The sequence below is a fragment of the Camelus bactrianus genome, chromosome 31 (genome assembly GCF_048773025.1).
Source record: "Camelus bactrianus isolate YW-2024 breed Bactrian camel chromosome 31, ASM4877302v1, whole genome shotgun sequence".
NCBI lineage: Eukaryota > Metazoa > Chordata > Mammalia > Artiodactyla > Camelidae > Camelus > Camelus bactrianus.
The window spans coordinates 24,403,373-24,420,837 of NC_133569.1; the positions used below are offsets into that span (position 1 = coordinate 24,403,373).

Below are 17,465 nucleotides of genomic sequence, written 5' to 3' on the forward strand. Positions count from 1 at the left end.
GTGCACTTGAAAACATCATCTGTCATCAGTGTGGAAGCACGAAAATAATTTTTCCTGCGTATCTGGTGGAGCGTGGCTCAGGGAAAGGCAGGCGGAGCGAGAGGCTGGGAGGACGGAGGGAAGTGCAGGCAGCCCTGAACTTGAAGGAAGACTGAGCACTGGGCGTGGGGTGTAGGCGCTCAGCCTGTTGTGTGGATATTGAAGGCAAACTAATGGGAGGGGGAGAGAGTTGCTAAGTGGAAAGAAAGGTGGGCAGAGATGGGGAGGAGTCCCGCCCACACACACCGTTAATTGTTTAAAACACCCGCAGTGGTGCATTGGCGAGGCCCCTGCGTGGAAGGATGGGGTAGGAGGGCTGGGAGAATGGGTGGCCTAGCTCAGCCAAGGGGTCACCACATCCTCGTGTCATCATCACATCCTCGCGTCACCTGCCCACACGCTGTGTGTCAGGAGCACCGTGTGCTGCATGTGAAGTATAAGAAATGGTAAGGATGCATTCTCGTCCTTGAAAATTTTGTCCAGGGTCAAAACTATTTAATATAATTAATTGCTTTTGTTGCCCAAAGTAGCCAAGATTCCAGGAATAAATGTAGAAGCGTGTGTGTGTGTATGTGAAGATGGTGGGCGGTATCTTGGCGACATACCAGGGCCAACTTGACTTTACAATACCAAGGGGCAACCCCGCCAGATGAACACCCCTGTGATCGCAACTCCATTTGGACATGGGCCCATGCCAACCAGGGATGTGAGAGTGTCCTTAGTGTGTCCCTCCGGGAGGCCCGTGCCTCCACAGGGGTCCTACCTGTGCCGTGGCTTCTTGGGGCCAAGGGGTGCAGAGGAAGCATGGAGAGGCTTTGGACCCAGTCCTTGCTCTGTGGCCAAGAGGCCTGGGGCAGTGGTGGGACACCCCGAGCCTCAGATTTCCCTTCTGTCAAGTGGAGGTAACGGTGTCCCCTCTGCAGGGTCCTGGTGAGCGACAGGTATGACTTACAGATGATGCCCGCCATGTTGGGGGTGCTTCGTGACTGTAAGCCGGGGAGGCTGATAATTCCATTGCTTCCTCATCCTTCATTTCTAGCTTTCAAGCAATTAAAGGGGCCAAGATTTTATTTATAAACGTTACAAATAATTTTTAATTATTAGGATTCAAGAGTCATAGAAAAGGTAAACCTTCCTCACCCAGTTTTCCCTTTTAAAACACACACACACACACAGTTTTGTCAGACAAGTAACACATTTCCAACGTGAAGATCCAAGCAGTAGAAAAGGAAATAGAGTGGAAATTCAGTTCTTGAAAACGCAGCCTTCTAGCTCTTTCCCTCTGCATCGATAAACATACCCAGATCATTTTCCCCTCCACCAGTTTTGAATCATATAATACTATTTATGACTCTGTTTTTAAAACTATAATTTGGAGATGGTTTTCTGTGTTCGTCTGCAACCTCTCCCTTACGGTTTTAGGGAGATAAATAATATTCTATCGTATTGAAAAACTACATTTCATTTAATCTTTTTCCCTCTTGATGGACCTTTTAATTATTTTCAATTCTGTAATGCCACAGTGTTTAGGTTTCAGTATTTTTGTAGATATGCAAGACTAGATACCAGGCGGGGGACTGCAGGTCAACGGAGATGCCCGCTTGTCATGCTGGATTTATAAATTGATTCTCCAGCAAACAATGTGTGAGAACATCTCAAACTTTTGCCAAGAATGTTTACTTTCAATTTGAAACGCTGTCATTGGTGGCCTTGTTTTTTGCGATCCTTTATTGATGCATGAGACTGAACATTTAAGACAATGCTTTATTTCTTTTATATTTGTTTTCTTCTTTTCTGTGACCTTGTTCATTTCATTTACTGACTTTTCCAGGATTTATCTTTTTGTTACTGATTTGTAAGAGTTTAAAAAAATATCTAAGGACATTATGCTTTTTTCAGCCAATTTATCTCTCATATTCTTAATTTTTTATGTATTTTTTATTGTGCAGATGGTTTTATGTTTTCTCTGGTTAAATTAATTCATTTTTCCATGTATAACTTCTGGCTTTTACACTTTTCTTAGGACATTCTCTTCCATGTTATATGTAGTTTTCTTTTTCTTTTTCTTCAAATTTGTATCTATGCATTTTGAGGACTGTTAAAATGCCCACTTTTATTTAAACACATTTATCTTTCATACATCAGCCTGCTTCTGGACTTCTAAATTCTATTCTGTGGACTTGCCTTTTCTGTTTCAAAACCGACTCTTTGAATTATTACAACTGTAAAATGTGCTTTCATATCTGGCAGGGCAAGTCCCCTTCTCAGAGTTTTCTGCTTGGCCAGGGTTATAATTATTCCTCCCATTAATATCTTAGAACTAGCTTGCCCAACTCCATTTAAAAGCTGCTTATGAGCTAGCCCACGCATTTATCTGCTGCTGAATGAATAACCACACTGTGGCTCATTCACACAGTGGGATGTTAGGCAGAAATAAAAAAAGGAATTGAACTACGGATATATACAGCCACTTGGCTGAATCTCAAAATAATTACACTGAGTGAAAGAAGTTAGACACAGAAAGAGCACATACTGTAAAATTCCATTTATATAAAGTTCTAGAGGAGGCAAAACAGAGCCACAGTGGAAAAACTCAGAACGTGTTTGTGTCACAGGGGGAGTGGGGATCAACTGGCAGGTGTTTGGGAGAACTTCTGGGGATAATGGTGATATTTCATGCTTGATACCAGTTTCTGTTACACACGCGTATCCGCCCCAAACCTTAGGAAATGCTCACTTAAAACTTGGGCATTTAATTGGTATATTTTCTTTAAAAAAAAAGCATAAAAAATTATTGACTCTGGTTGATGATATGTGCATGAAACGTTCAGGGTGAAATGTAATGACGTCTGCATCTTGGATATGCATTAAAAAGGACAGATTGATGGGTGGATGGAGGAATGGGTAGATGGACAGTCTGTGATGAAGCAAAGATGGTGAAATGTTAAGAGGAGTTGAGGTGGCACATACATGGATGCTCACTGTCAATGTTTTCAATTTTTCCTTTGTTTAAATTTTTCCCTAATGAAATATTGGGAGGAAATCCTGTTGAATTTTGACAAGCCTTCCACTGAATTTAAAGGTTTAGTTGGAGAAGAACTGATACTTTTACCATATTGCTTCTGCACTGAGATGTATGCTGTGTGTCTCCATACACTCAGGGATTCGCTCTACCTTGAAGTACAGGTTTATGGGTTGTTTGGGGGGTAGGTTTTGCACACTTCCTGGTGGTATTGTATACTTTTGATCCGACTGGGGATTGTCTTCCCATTACGTTTTCTAGTTGGCTGTTGTCGTGCAGAGAGAAGTTTGATTTTTATTTGTGGACCCTTCATCTGGTGAACTTGCTGAGCTCTCTACTAAGGTTTAACGATTTGTGAGGCAGTATCTTGGATTTTCTATAGATACAGTCATTTTGCCTTTTAAACAATGACTGTGTATGACAGTATTAATTTCCTCTGTATGTTTCCATTCATTTCCAGTACTGCTTTCTCATTCTTTTTTTAAATTTTGTTGACAAAAATGAGTGCCAGCCACAGCGAGCAGACCCAGGTGGGGAGGGCAGGACAAAAGGTGGAGGGTTGGCAGGAGTGCTGGCGCCATGTTGGGGCTTGAAGCCATGACAAGGACGCGGAGCTCTGAGGTGCGGGGAACCTGGGTATGCACCGGGAGTGACTCAATCCAGTTTGCCTGTTAAGATCCTCCCTTGGGGCCTCTTGGGGGATGAGTGAGGGAAAGCACATAGAGTTCGCCATCTACTGACATAGCCCAGGCAAGAGGTGACAGTGACTGGATTTTTGGTGTTGGAATGTGGAGGAGGGGAGGGATCAAGGGTGACTCCAAGCTTTTGGCTTGAGCAACTGGGCGCTGTTCAGTCTGGGGAGGAGTGGGGAGGAGTGGGGAGAAGGAGGTTGGGGTGAGCGCAGTGGGGTTCATGTTTGGGCATGTTGGTGATGCCTGTTTGACATTGAACTCTAGTTCAGTCTCTAGTCAGAGATCTCCATTGTGTTTATGTGCAGTGACTTTTGGAACTCAAGGACAGGACCTTTCATTTCAAGTGAAATTCGTCTTGGCAGACTTGACCTATGAGAGTCTTTGAAGAAAGATAGACAGTGGGGTCTTGGAGGGGGTGACAGAGCTCCAGCTGGACTGAGCCAGTATGGGTGGCCCGCAAGAACCTAGGAGCTCCCTGGAGAAGGGCGACAGGGTGGATGGAGAAGATTCTGCAGCAGAGACAGACGAGGACAAAGTTGACTGGACGGTGGACCACAGTGGTGTGGCGGCTGGTGTGGAAGGCACAGAGCAGGCGAGCTCTGTAAGCTGGTTAGTTACCGGACGAGCTGAAGCTTACTCTGGGAAGCTGATCGCTGATGTGGGTTAATTTTCCCCTGGGTTATTTCCCTGTTTCTTTTTGTGTTATTGACAAATAAAGGGAGAAGCATGAACAGGAAAAAAAAAATTGAGTTTGAGGTTCAGGAGACTGGGTTGTGTCAAACAACAGTAAGCATTGAGGCTGCAAAGAACAAAGAAGATCTTTTTTGGGGGGTGGATCTTAAGAATTGCATTCAAGATACAGATCTGAGTAACATGGGAAGTGTTCCAGGGAAGGGGAAGAATCTGAGGTGAAACCACAAGGCTCTACTCCAACTCAAAAAAAAAAAAACAAAAAAAAAACCAAAGGGATTGTCCTTGAGGGACAGGTGGTCAGGAGTTGTTTTAGGGTAAGGGTCTGGCAAGTCTCTTGAGTTTCTGGTGTGTGATCTGGCTGTCTCTGCTAGGACAGCAGTGTTCGAAAGGTCAGGTTCCAGCCGGCTGAGGGTGCGTGAGTCACACGCCCTCAGTGGCATCCCGGCGCCTTTTAGAGAGCTCTCTCAGCCATGCCCACTCCACTTGGATCTCTTCCTTTCACAGCTGGAGGCACAGGTTTGGAGGCCACCAATGAGAAGGCGACATGGGGAGGGGCCAGGTGAGCCAGGTCGGTCAGCACTTCGGAGTTGGCGGGAAGACAGAGTCTGGCCCCGGAGCCCGGGAGGAGCACCCAGTGGTGGGAGGAGGGCCTGGGGAGTGTGGGGTCTGGAAGCCGAGTCTGGGAGGGGAGTCAGGGACAAGGAGTCACTCACTTCCAACACTGGGTCTGACTGCAAGGGCAGGGGCATCCTGCTGGTGGCCGTCTGGGGTGGGGGGAGTTGGGAGAGAGCATGGTGGAGAGGGGTCAAAGAAAACGGGGATGGGTGTCCCTGGTGGCAGGACTCACCTTCAGATTTCTTTACCCCAAAAGGGACGCAGAGGAAAGAGGCAGCAGCTGAGGGCTGAGGAGGTAAAGGCTGAGCGTCCCTTTTAGGACGCTGGCCTTGCTGTCTTGGCTGATTGAGATGCCCCGCTGAAGAGCGTGACCTTGACAATGAAGGACAGAGGGGACACGGAGGATGGGGTCTGTGCCTGGAGGGAGAGGGCGCCACCGAGAGGAGACAGATGCTTCACCCAAAGAGGTTTAACACCCCTCACTACTCGGGGTATCTAAAGCCCTCTTGGACCTTCTCTGAAGACACTGAGGAGGCTGGTTTTAATGCATCCTCCTGTCTCTCCATTCATTCTGTTCGCGGGTGTTTTCTGGCCCGCTGGTTGGGTTGGCACATCTTCACGGTACTCCCTTCCCTCTGGCATGTGGTGCTGAGCGTCAGTTTTCAGCTCCTTGAGCTGGTGGGCCCTGCTCTCCTCTCAAGGAGGGTCCCGCTGCCAGGAACTGGCCCAGGTGCCTGCTGGAGTGACCCTGGGTTGGATAAGGCTTCCCTTCCGGGGAGGGGCCAGGCTTCACCTTCCAGGCTCTGACTCGGTGGCGTCTGGAGCCCGGACCAGCGACTCGGGCTGCAACGCCTGCGTCCCTCCCTGCGTGACCGTCGGGCTCTCCACCCGCTCTGAGGGCCACCGCATGGCCCAGGCCCCCTCCCCTCCAGCCCTTTGGTTGTTACTATCTGCACTCTGTTTCTCCAGCAAGGTGGGTCTCTTTCTTTCCCCCTGACAGTAACCATCATCACTCTGGCTTCCTGATGGTCCTGTTTCTGACCTGCTGCTGCTTCCTGGGTTTATTTTTTCTGAGTGATTCTTTCTTATTATCTCCACTGAGCATCACGAGCCAATATTTTTTCAACCATCACTTCCTTGGAGAACCTGTCGCCTCTTGCGATGTTAACGCACTCTCCACACCGTGTCTGCACTGTTGTCTCAGTTTCTGTGGCCCTCCAGACAAGTTTAACCTCTTCTTTACGAGTTGTGTACTCTTTTGAACTTTCCTCTTTTTTCCCCTCTCCTTTGAACTCTTCTGTTTGGGGAATGGTCGCTCCCATTCTCTGCGCTGACCTTCATCTGAGACTCGCATGGTCTTTGTTTCATCCTCAGGGCTGCCTTCCCAGGACCCTGGGCTGATGCCCTGGGCATGGTACCTCTTCTCCTGCACCACTGTCAGCCCTGCTCCTTCTTCGCTTGAGGGATCCCAGGCCACACTGATGGTCCTTCCTCCTGCAGGTCACACTCCAGTGGGCCCAATGCATCCTTGGGTCTCTAGAATCCCCCTGTGGTCCCCTCCTGCTCTGTGACACCTTCTGCAGCTCCCCACTGCCCGGCGGCCATATCTCAGCACTTTGGTTTAGAAGCCGTGGGAGGAAGAGACACGGGAAGCTCCTTGAGTGGAAAAGTCTGGAAGGAAATGTTACTTTTCCAACATATTGTTGAGAAATACTTTCCCCTCAAAGATATTAACGAGTATGTCTTCCACCTGCAGTGGAAACTTTAAAAAGAGAGCTGTTCTTTTAGGCCACGCAGGCCTCATCCACGAATGGGGGTAGGGCACCAGCTGACCCCAAGTCTGAAACTGACCCTCAGGAGGAAAGTAAATCACTCCAACGCATGTGGGAAAGCTCGTTGGGGCACAGGGAAGTCTGTATTTTTGTCCTGATGCTGTGAGGAAGCTGGTGGCCAGGCCGACAGTTGGAAGGCTGCGCGGACAGGCGCACCTCTGCACCCACACAGCACGTGCGGCCCCAAGCGCCCCTATAATTAGGAATCGCAGGCACTGCGGTCCCAGCCAGCCCGCCACAGGCATGGCTCCCCGCCGCCTCCCTCAGGGGGTATTTCGGAACTGGGGGTTTTGATTGTATTTTTGCACGCGATCCACCTTGGATGGCATCAGCAGGGCTGGTTGAAGGCCCACACCAAGCTGCCTTTTTCAGCCCTTCGCTGAGGGGCAGGCCCGGGCTGTGGCTTCAGTCAACGGCAGCAGGAGGCCAGCTGAGACGGCTGCGGAATCCCACAGACGGTGCCTGATTTCCGGCAGATGTCCCAGGCACCAGGCAGGAGAGCCCACCACAAAAAGGGTTGCGTAAAAAAAGGCCTGCTCAGTGTGACCCGCCAGCCACAGGAGGCTTGCCCCCAGCTTGGAGCGTGGAAAGGTCCAGGCAGAGCTGAGCCCACAGCCCAGAGTGTCCCTTCTGCCAGGATGGCTGCCCTGGGCTGTCAGGACAAGATGCTGCTTCCCTGACTCCTGTCACCTCGGGCCTCTGGGCCTCTGACCCTGAAAGATGGGGGCAAACTGCACAGACAGCCCACTTCTCCCTTCCTGGCCGAAGTGCGACGCTCAGGGCAGGACCTGGGAGACCCCATCAGAACTGGGAGCCGACAAATGACCCACGACTGCCCACTGTGTGCCCAGCATGTGCATCAGTCAGCTGGTCCCTGGGGACCCCGGGCGGGCTCGGGCACAGGCCTAGGGTGGGGACATGGAGGGGACCACAGAGCAGGTGCCTTGCTCTGGGCACTCTCAGCTCGCTCTGACAGCCCAGGGCAGCCGTCCTGGCAGAAGGGATGCTCTGGGCTGTGGGCTCAGCTCTGCCCGGACCTTTCCATGTGCCCGGCTCTCAGGGTTCACATTTGGGACCGGGGTGTGGGCGCAATGAACAGATAAGCAAGCTGCCTACATGGTATGTCTGATGGTGCCAGATGCCCTGGAGGGAAGACACAGGGGAGTGAGGGCAAGAGGGAGTGGGGTGGGTAGCAAGGCTGCAGGGAGCTTGGGATGCTGTGCCCCACCCCCGCCCCCGACACCGCCCCTGTCACACTGGGGGCAGGGGCCTTGCAGTCGGGGAAACTGAGGCTGAGAGCACCTCCAGATGGAATGTGAACCAGTCTCCTTGGTCTCTGTACAGAGAAGCACAGGAAGAGAATTACTCTGAAAATGAGGAAAACCAGAGGACTTCAAAATTTACCGATTGCTGGGTTTTATTATTGCAAAGCACAAAAGTTATCCCGGATATGCAGCAAAGAGGGCAGGCCAAGCTCGCAGTGGCCTCGAGCCTCGCATCCTGTCCCCTGCCCCCCGCCCTCAGGCCAGGTCCATCTAGGCCATTTCCTGCCTCCTGCGCTTCTCTCCCTCCCTCGCCCGTGCTCCTCACCGTCCTGTCCCTGTCCTCCCCCAGCTGTCCTCTCTCCTCCTGCCATTGCCACTCATACCCCTCCTCTCCTGTTCGGCCAGCCTGTTTCAGAGCAGCTAACACTTTCTCCCTCTGGGCAGACTCTGGCGGGACCCATGAAATGGGCTGTGTGGTCCTCCCTGGAGAAGCCACATTCTCCCCAGGAAGGTGCAGGATGCCCTGACGAGGAGCAGTTTGGGCAGCTGGACGCGCAGCGCAGCCGCCCATCCAAGCCTCGCAGAGCCGCGACGTGAGGGACTCCGGATCCCATCAAAGAGGCGGGCAGCAGACAGGAAGGCAAGGGACCGGCTCGGCCCAGCTGCACCTCGAGGGGGGCCGCCTGCCCTGGGGGGCAGCGGGCCGGGAGACAGGGTCTCCCTCCGGCTGTGAGCTGCGCCCCTCCGTGGGCATCACGAGACCTCTCTGCACTCAGGGCTCTGAGGGTGACGAAAGCTGCCTGGTGTTTGCCCGTGGCAGAGTTGCAGTGAGGAGAGCATGACCTCTGAAAATATACCACAAAGTAAAGGATGCCCTGCGAGGTCCATCTTAACCAGCATGTTCTCGAGTTTCAAGGAGTCTGGACATGCTAAGTGCCCAGCTGAGCGGTGTCTCTGTCTTACTTAGCCCTGCTTGATTCATTTTCCCCTTTTTGAACCCTGGATGCCTTTGGCAGCCCGCGGCCTCCGGACTCATCTTCAGGATGAGATTGCCGAGCACGTGCACAATCCACAGGCCGTCACAGGAACCCGAACCTCTCTGTGACAGGACCACGAGAGCTACAGTCCTGTTGTGGGTTGTTGCCCACATTCACAGCCGAAGTCAGCACGATGTGTCAGTTAGAGGTGAACGAAAATAGAGATTCATTTTCTCCATCCGTGCCCATGTACCTCTTCTCCAAATTCCATCCACAGAATCTTGGGGGAGCTGTGGCCCCAGGTTGAGGATGCTGGAAAAAGAAACATCATCTCTGGATATTTTATTTGGACATTTAGATGAACTAATTCAGATATTAAAGGGTCCAGTGATGTGAAAATTCCATTTTTTAAGTGAGATATTTTTAATTCTGTTTTTTTTTTCCAATAATCCACAGAGGAAATTCTTCTAGCTAGAGGGGACAAGTATAGTGTGACCACTAAAGATGAAATGAGAAATCAGCTGCAGTTTCCAAGTGAGAGCTGACTTCCTAACGGGGGTCCTGCAATTTCCATCTTGAGTTGTAAAGTGGTCCCTCGAAGGAGGTGGGAAAAGAGGGTCAAAAGTCTCCCTGGTGGCTTTACTTCTTCTATGTGGGCTCTGAGGTTCTCAGAGGATCAGACCTGGGATCAGCTAGATTACAGAGGATCAGAACTGTGACCCAGTAGCTCCTAGAGGATCAGCACTGGGATCAGGTAGATCACAGAGGACCAGATCTGGAATCAGGTAAGTCACAGAAAATCAGAAACAGGAGGAGGGAAGAGCATCGCTAGCTGGAGCACAAGACCATCTATCTGTGCACGTGTTTTGTGGCAAATTCCAGACACACAGCTTCTCTGGGGAAAGATGTTTCCCACACATGGGCTAAAAGAACACTCAGCACGCGGAGTCGCTCAGTTCTTGTGTTGACAATTTCCGTGTTGATGACGATCGTAAAGACACATGCTGAACAAGTGATGGATGACATTGTCTTAAAAAAAGCAACATGGTGTATGACATGGCAGGAAGAACAACTTACAGGGGGTAGATGGGGAACAATCATTATTAATACTACTTGTGAAATAAATACAGGAACCTAAAATATTATTAATACCTCTCATGTTCTTTCCACAGCCCCAGATGAAATGCAGTTTGTTTTCCTTTTTTTTTTAATTGAATAATAAAATAGCCTTCCTGGAGAAAAAAAGAAAAGGCTACACTGAATTGTTGGGAGTCACCCTTCATCTTTCATCTCACAGCATTTACCCCTAAAGCTTCTTTTGTATCCAGATGTGCGTCTCAGGCACACATTCGCGGCAGGGCTGAGAGTTGCCACTTACGTGCTGCACAGTGGGGGTTGGAAGACTTTCTAAGAAGAAGGCGGTAAAGTGGAGTCCAGGCTGGGGCCCTCGGGACACACGCGCCCTGGCCGGGGCATTTGCTGGTGTCCACAGACTCGGACAGACTTGGTCCTCACCCCTTTTTACATCACAAAGGGCTCCTGGCTCTGAGAAGACTGGGCACTTCCATCCTGAGAGGTCAAGTCTGCACTGTGAGAGAGGACAGCAGACTTGCAGCCTGCCTGACCCCCACCGCCATGAATTCCCCTCTCCCTCCTCGGGGCTGGCCCTGAAGTGCGAGGAGGTTCTCCCCGTGGGGACCAGAGGGAAGATGCGTTTGAAACACCCCGTGCTGTGGCACATCTTTGCTTTTATTTTTCCTTTAAAAAGAGGCAATTCTTGCTCCTTACCCAGCTCATAACAGCACTATGAAGACTCCTTCAGCGGTGCCTCCTTGAGAAAGTGCTGTCAGGATAATATATCATCCATTGGCTGAAAACTGCCACGTGGCTGAGAAGCTGGTTTTCTTGGCACTTCTGTGCTTGTCACGGGGTATGCTACTCCTCTGCCCTCACCTCCAGCCGCCACGAGCCCGTGCTCTCAGGACTTGCTGCCCCCTGGCTGCCCCGGTGCGCAGACAGGCGGTGATGATGTCAGCTGCAGAGGGAGGCACCCGGCGGCCCCGACGTCTTCCTCCAGCCTCCAGTGCATTCAGCCTGCACCTGCCGTGCCCTTGACGCGCGCCTGCTCCTGCCAGCTCCCCGTCTGCTCCCTGCCTCCAGGTTCTCCTCTTCTGTGACCAAACCCATCACAGTGTTCTGATGGATCATGAAAACAGAACAGGTAAATGCTTTCTGGGCATCAGTTTGTCCCTCTTTATGGTGCGACAATTTCCCAGTTGCCGTGGGGGGTGGGGAACAAGCCTTCTTGGTGACAACACTTCTGCTCTATTTTTGAGCTACAGAATAACTTGCTTTCTAATTTCTGGTAGAAGGGTCTCCCCAGTTCCACGCTCCAGGTGAAGGGCTCAGCCGGGACTCATGGCCATCATGCATCTCCAGAACAAGATGTTCCCTCATCAACCCTGCGGGCAGTGGTCCCAGCCTTGCCCGCACAGCGCGACCCCCTGGGGAATTAAGACTGTCCCTGTGCTGCCTGTCCCAGATCCTCTGACCGAGTGGGTCTAGGTGGGACCTGGGTCCCCAGGAATTTTGCAGCTCTCAGTGACTCTGCAGGGCGGCCAACTTGCGGAACCACCGCAAAGCTTAGCATCCTTTCATTTCATCCAATGAGAACGAAGCGTTCTAGTCCCACCGTCTCCTTACTTCACGGCATCACCCCTCAGCTCCGTGTGTTTTCTGAATGCCTCGCATTCTGAGTCTGCCTGTGTACATCTGGACGTGGGGAAACACCACCAACATTAATTACTTTGAAAACCAATGGCTGGTAAACACTTACAAAAACTTAGCTGCACTAACGTATATACATAAAACAGATAAACGACAAGATTATACTGTACAGCACAGGGAACTATGTTCAACATCTTGTAGTAACTTGTGGCGATAAAGAATCTGAAAACAATGTATGTATGTTCACGTGTGACTGAAGCATCACGCTGTGCACTGGAAATCGGCACAACATTGTACACTGACCATACTTCAATTAAAAAAAATATATATATGCATATATACACGCACAAAAAAAATTAAGCTGCATTTTCAAACTTAGTTTGAGGGACTAAGTTAGAGCACATCTATTTCCACCACTGGGGACAATGGCTGTGAAATGGCTCCTTCATCCTGTCGCCTCGGCCGGCACTCCCGCCCCGGATGAGGAAACCGCTCAGGCCTGAGACTGGCCCACAAGTGGCTTCGATTTACCGCGGGCCCCGGGCCTTTCCAGGCCGTTTCTCTCCTTCCTCCTCTGTGTCTGCAGAAGAGAAAGAAAGGATTCAAGAGAGGTCTGACTGCTAGTTCTTCCTGCAACTTTCTGTTTTCTCACTCCAAAAACCACATGCTCCAAACTCAACTGCTTATTCCCGATTCCTGAATCCACCGTTTGACTTTTTTTTCTAAAGACAATTTTTTGGGGAGCAGTTTTGGGTTCATAGAGAAATTGAGGGGAAGGTACAGAGATGCCCCACAGGCCTCCTGCAGTCACATGCAAGGTGCCCCTCCTTGTCAGCATTCCCCGCAGACGGTACCTGTGTGACAACAGATGAACTTACATTGATATGAGCCCATAGTTTACGTTAGGGTTCACTCTTGGTGTTGTACATCCTGTGGGTTTGGACCCACATATGATGACGTGTATCCATCATTATAGCATCTTACAGAACAGCTTTACCACCCTAAAAAATCCCCTGTGCCCCACCCACTCATCTGTCCCCCGGCCCTCACCGTTGGCAACCACTGATCTTTTTTCTGTCTCCGTGGTTTCGCCTTTTCCAGAATTCACAGAACTGAGATCACACCGTACGTGGCCTTTTCACACTGGCTACCTTCAGTTAGTAACGTGTATGTGAGATTCCTCCATGTCTTCTCATGACTTGGTAGTTCAATTCTTTTTCGCTCCGAATAATATTGCACTGTCTGGATGAGCTACCGTCTGTGTGTCCCTTCACCCACTAAGGACATCTCGGTTGCTTCTGAGTTTGGGCAATCATGAGTAAAGCTGCAATAAACACCTGTGGGCATGTCTTTGTGTCCTTTAGGCAAATACCAAGGAATATGATTGCTGGATCATACGATAAGAGCGTGTTTCATTTTGTTAAGCTGCCAGACTGTCCTCCACAGTGGCCGGACCATCTGCGTTCCCACCGGCAGTGAAACAGGGCCTTGCTGCTCCACACACCAGTTGGCTTTCAGTGTATCAAGAAGGCCACGGGGTTTGCCCCAGTGGCTGCAGCACTAGCTTCCTGTTTAAAACAGAAGAAAGAAACAAAGGGGGCAGCAGAGAGGGAAGCGAGTGGATCCCAGCTGGATGGATTTGCTTTGCATTCCCTTTGGTCGGCTGCGCCCGCAATTCAGGCAGTTGCGATCCAAAGCCGGTGGGTGATGCCAACCGGCCGGTGGTGGTGAAGGCAGATGAGGCCGCCAAGGGTGCTCCCCTGCCTCCAGGCTGCCTCTCCTTTAGAGCTGCTGCTGTATTGAAACTAGCACAAGCCCACCCCCAGTTTTCACAGATCTGTTTTAAGGTGGGGGTCATTTTAGGGAGCAAGACTGCAATATTCCTGCCGATGATGTGGCTTTTCTCGTACCCATCTCCCCTGAGGAACCGTCGCAGGATGGAGCCCTGTGGACCCAGGCAGGTCACCTTACTTGTGAGCGTGTTCCTGTTGCCAAGGGACTTAGATCAGTTCATGCCCGGGTGAGAGGCTAGAGGCCTCCAAGGGCAGAGGACCAAGGTCAGTGAGCCTGGCTCTGAGCTGAGTGACAGTGACCACACCAACCAGCAGGACGGGTACCCAGAGGTCCCCCATCCCCACCCAGAGCTGAACATCCCTGGCCTGGGAGCTGAAGGGCTCCGTGAAGCTTTTCTCCATCACTTCTTCAGACCCAGAAGCTCCTGGCTTCCTGAAAACCTGCAGCCTTGACCCCCCAGCATCTTTTTCCTCCACGTGTGTCACTTCTTCCCTCTTTCCCTGTCCACTGGGCAGTGAGGACAATGAAGGTCGTCGCGACACAGACTGCGCTTTCTGATGGCTGTTCTGCGGGGGCGTTGATCAACCCAGGAGGCACCAGGTTTCTAGGAAGCTGGGTTTATGTGAAAGTATTGCTGTATGTGAACGAGCACCTACAACGACCCGTAGCAGGTAGGATGAGCCACTTAAGAGAAAAACCACTGTCTGGATACGTACATGTCCATACAAATGAAATCTTAGGGACAGTCCATCCTGTTACATTCACTACTCCTAATGCAGATTGGTCTTTTTTTTTAAATTAAATTATAGTTGGTTTACAATGCTGTGTTAGTTTCTGGTGTACAGCACAGTGATTCATATATATATATATACATTTATATAGTCTTTTTCAGATTTTTTTTGTGATAGTCTATTACAATTGAATACAGTTCCCTGTGTTATACAGTAGGACCTTGATGTTTATCCATTTTATATATGGTCTATATTTTATATACACTATATAGCAGAGGGAACATTTTGACGATTCTTGGTGCAGAAAGTTCTTAACCTCTCTCGGTGGTGTTCTTGATCTGAACAAAGTGGAGCATTTTGGAGAAACTCTATAAGGCTGAACACTTCTCCCAGGAGGCGAGAATTGGAGCAGAGGCCTGGCTAGGTGGGCGTGGCTTGTGGGCTGCTTTTGGTGCTGGACGTCAGGCTGCAGGTGGAGTGCCCGGCAGGATGTCTGAGGGCCAGAAAGGCTGGTACTTGAATCTCATTCGTTAGCTGGGAGATTTTGTTAACTATTCCACTTCCTTCGGCTTCTGTGTCCTCATCTGTAAAACACAGAATGGAACAGTCTCTGCTATTCTTTACTGATTAAATTTGCCTCAGGATGGAAGGGGAAGAGTGTATAGGCCGCCTGTCACATAGCAAGTGCTTGATAATGGGAACCATTATTATTCTGTTTGCATCTAAGGGAACATACGCGTGTTCCTCTGGGAAACGTCTGGGATAGTAAAGCAAATAACAGAATCACCCTGGGACTACATCCCGATGTGATTCCATTGTCTACTGTTTACCATTGTCATTATTTACCTCCTGTGATGTAGCTGTGGGACTGACTGAGCTCCGAGAGGAAAATGACTTCACATTGGCAGGGTGAGAGATGCCACTTTTAAATTTGGTTGAGACTTGCCAGCTCTTTGTGTGCACAGAAAGATGAGCTCAGAGGCTGGGGGCAGGGCAGGTAACAGCCAGCCCATCCCCCGGCCACGGGCGTCTCCCCACTTGCTCTGAGGCCATGATGTCACCGCCTGTGGACATCTCCAGGTGAGTCAGGGCATGGAGGGACCGGCGTGTCATGCCACGATGAGGCAGCAGTGGGCCCTTGCCCTCCTTGGATAGCGTGCAGGGTTGTTCCTTGATGAGAAACTCAGCCAGAGCTGGCGTGGGGCTGCGCAGCAAACAGCTCCAAGTCATCGCCATCGTATTAACACCTTCTGCCCTTTAAGAATTTCTGAGTCGGCCATAAAATCTGGCCAAAGACAGTTTTGCCCAAGAACGATTTGTTTCCTTTGCATCCACAAACCATCAGACACCACTTTCTAGTTTTCTGTTTTTAGAATGAACCAAACTAAAGCATTTAGTTTGCACTCAATGCAAATTCTTTGCTGTTGCTTTAAAATAAGCTATCTTTCCTACAGTAGATGGTGTGTTACTTGTTAATTCTTTGTCCATATTTGGTAGCTCAAAAGGCCCCCCAAGACGGACGATTTGGTTTCAAGAGCCTTAGGCATCCTCTGAGGCCGGTGAAGAAGCAGGAAAGGAGGCTGGTGGTCGGGTCCCACGTGGCCACGCGGCCTTGTCCTCCTGTGGTTTTCACGTGTGGGACACGTTCAAGCTGTCGGCCATCTAAGGGGAAATTAGAAAAATGAGGGGTCTGGGGAGCGGTGGCAACGTCCTCCAGGGCGTTCTGAGCAAATTCTTTCTTGTCTCAGACTCTGCCCCTGAGGCGGGAGACGGTAACAGTAGCCGCCAGTGTTTTTTAACATCTGTGATCTAATACAGAGCGGCAGCTCTGTCCTTCTTCCCTTTCTCCTCCCTTCCCTCCTCTTCCATTCCTCTTTGTGGTGGTTGTTCTGGTCAAGTTCTGTCTCTCGCTTATTTGCAAAATGGGAACCACAAAGCCCCTCTCGGGGACCTCGTGGGCGTTAGGCAGACACCAGGGGTGACTGTTAGTTGCCAGCAGGGCCGCTCCTGTGCCGGGAACAAGCTTGCGTGTACCTGCGTAAAAGGCTGGCGGGATTCCCGGGTGCCGAGCGCAGCCTTTGATTGCGAGCCAGGGAGGGGCGGCTCTTCCAGTGGGATGGCCCCCCCTGCCGGCAGGCCTGTCACTTGCTCACTCCGGGCTCCCAGGGGTTGTCAAGGAGACCGTCAGAGCAGATGCCCTGAAACTGGCTAAGGTATCTCTCGAATATGGGAAGCCCAACCGGGGCTCCCAGACTCTAAACCAGGGCCCCACGGAGCTGAAGAAGATCGTCCCCGAGCTCCAGACCCTGCAAAGGGCCAACCAACGCCTCGGCAGCTGAGCGCACCTCCACCCGACTCACCCGGAGCGAGGAGGAGGAAGCGCTGTCTCACGGCACACAGGCCACCAGCTGCGCCCCCGGGATGCTCAGCCTGAAGCCACGTGGGGTCTGCACTGTCCTTGGGGTTTCTACGGCACAACACCTTAAGATGAGAATCAGGCAGAATGAGTTTAACCAGACTCTCCCAGTCCGTCCCAAAGCATTTCAGTGGCCCGAGGCAGAGGCCGTCGGCACTAGCAAAATCGGCCCGGAAGAGGTCCCCGGAGGAGTCCTTCACCACGCCTGACGCAAACTGTTGATCAGAATGGCACGCTGGGCTCTGATTAGGTGACGCCCCGCCCATGCCCTTGCACTGAGTTTGCATCACCTGTCACACTGTGCGCTCTCTCCCTCGTCTTCCACCCACCCTCACACTAACCCTAGCTGGGAGGTAATATGACGGCTAATTTTTAGGTGAAGGAACTGGGGCCCACGCGTAGCCAGCGGCAAGGCTGGGGTCTGGACCCAGGGGCACCTGGCTCTCAAGTTCACGGCTTCCTCTGCGGATCCCACCTGCAGCCAGACGACGGCGGACCTCCCGCCACAGGTGCTCTTCAACATGCGTTTTCTGCTCAAACAAGTTTGGCAAACACTTGCTGTAAACTTCCATAACGATTTCTCTTTTCATGAAGAACCTCTCTCACTGTCTAGTTGACTGTGACTGTCTAAGGGGGCAGAGGCAGTTTGCACAGATTCCACG

The 17,465-nt window shown here is 50.9% G+C and overlaps 1 long non-coding RNA gene across 1 annotated transcript; it reads left to right on the forward strand.

Annotated features, from left to right (window-relative positions):
• The first annotated feature begins 350 nt into the window (after positions 1-350).
• On the forward strand, positions 351-14,459 carry LOC123615550 (uncharacterized). Its single transcript, XR_006723206.2, has 3 exons — positions 351-485; positions 10,308-11,356; positions 11,505-14,459. It is a non-coding gene; the product is annotated as an uncharacterized LOC123615550 (long non-coding RNA).
• Positions 14,460-17,465: the final 3,006 nt, after the last annotated feature.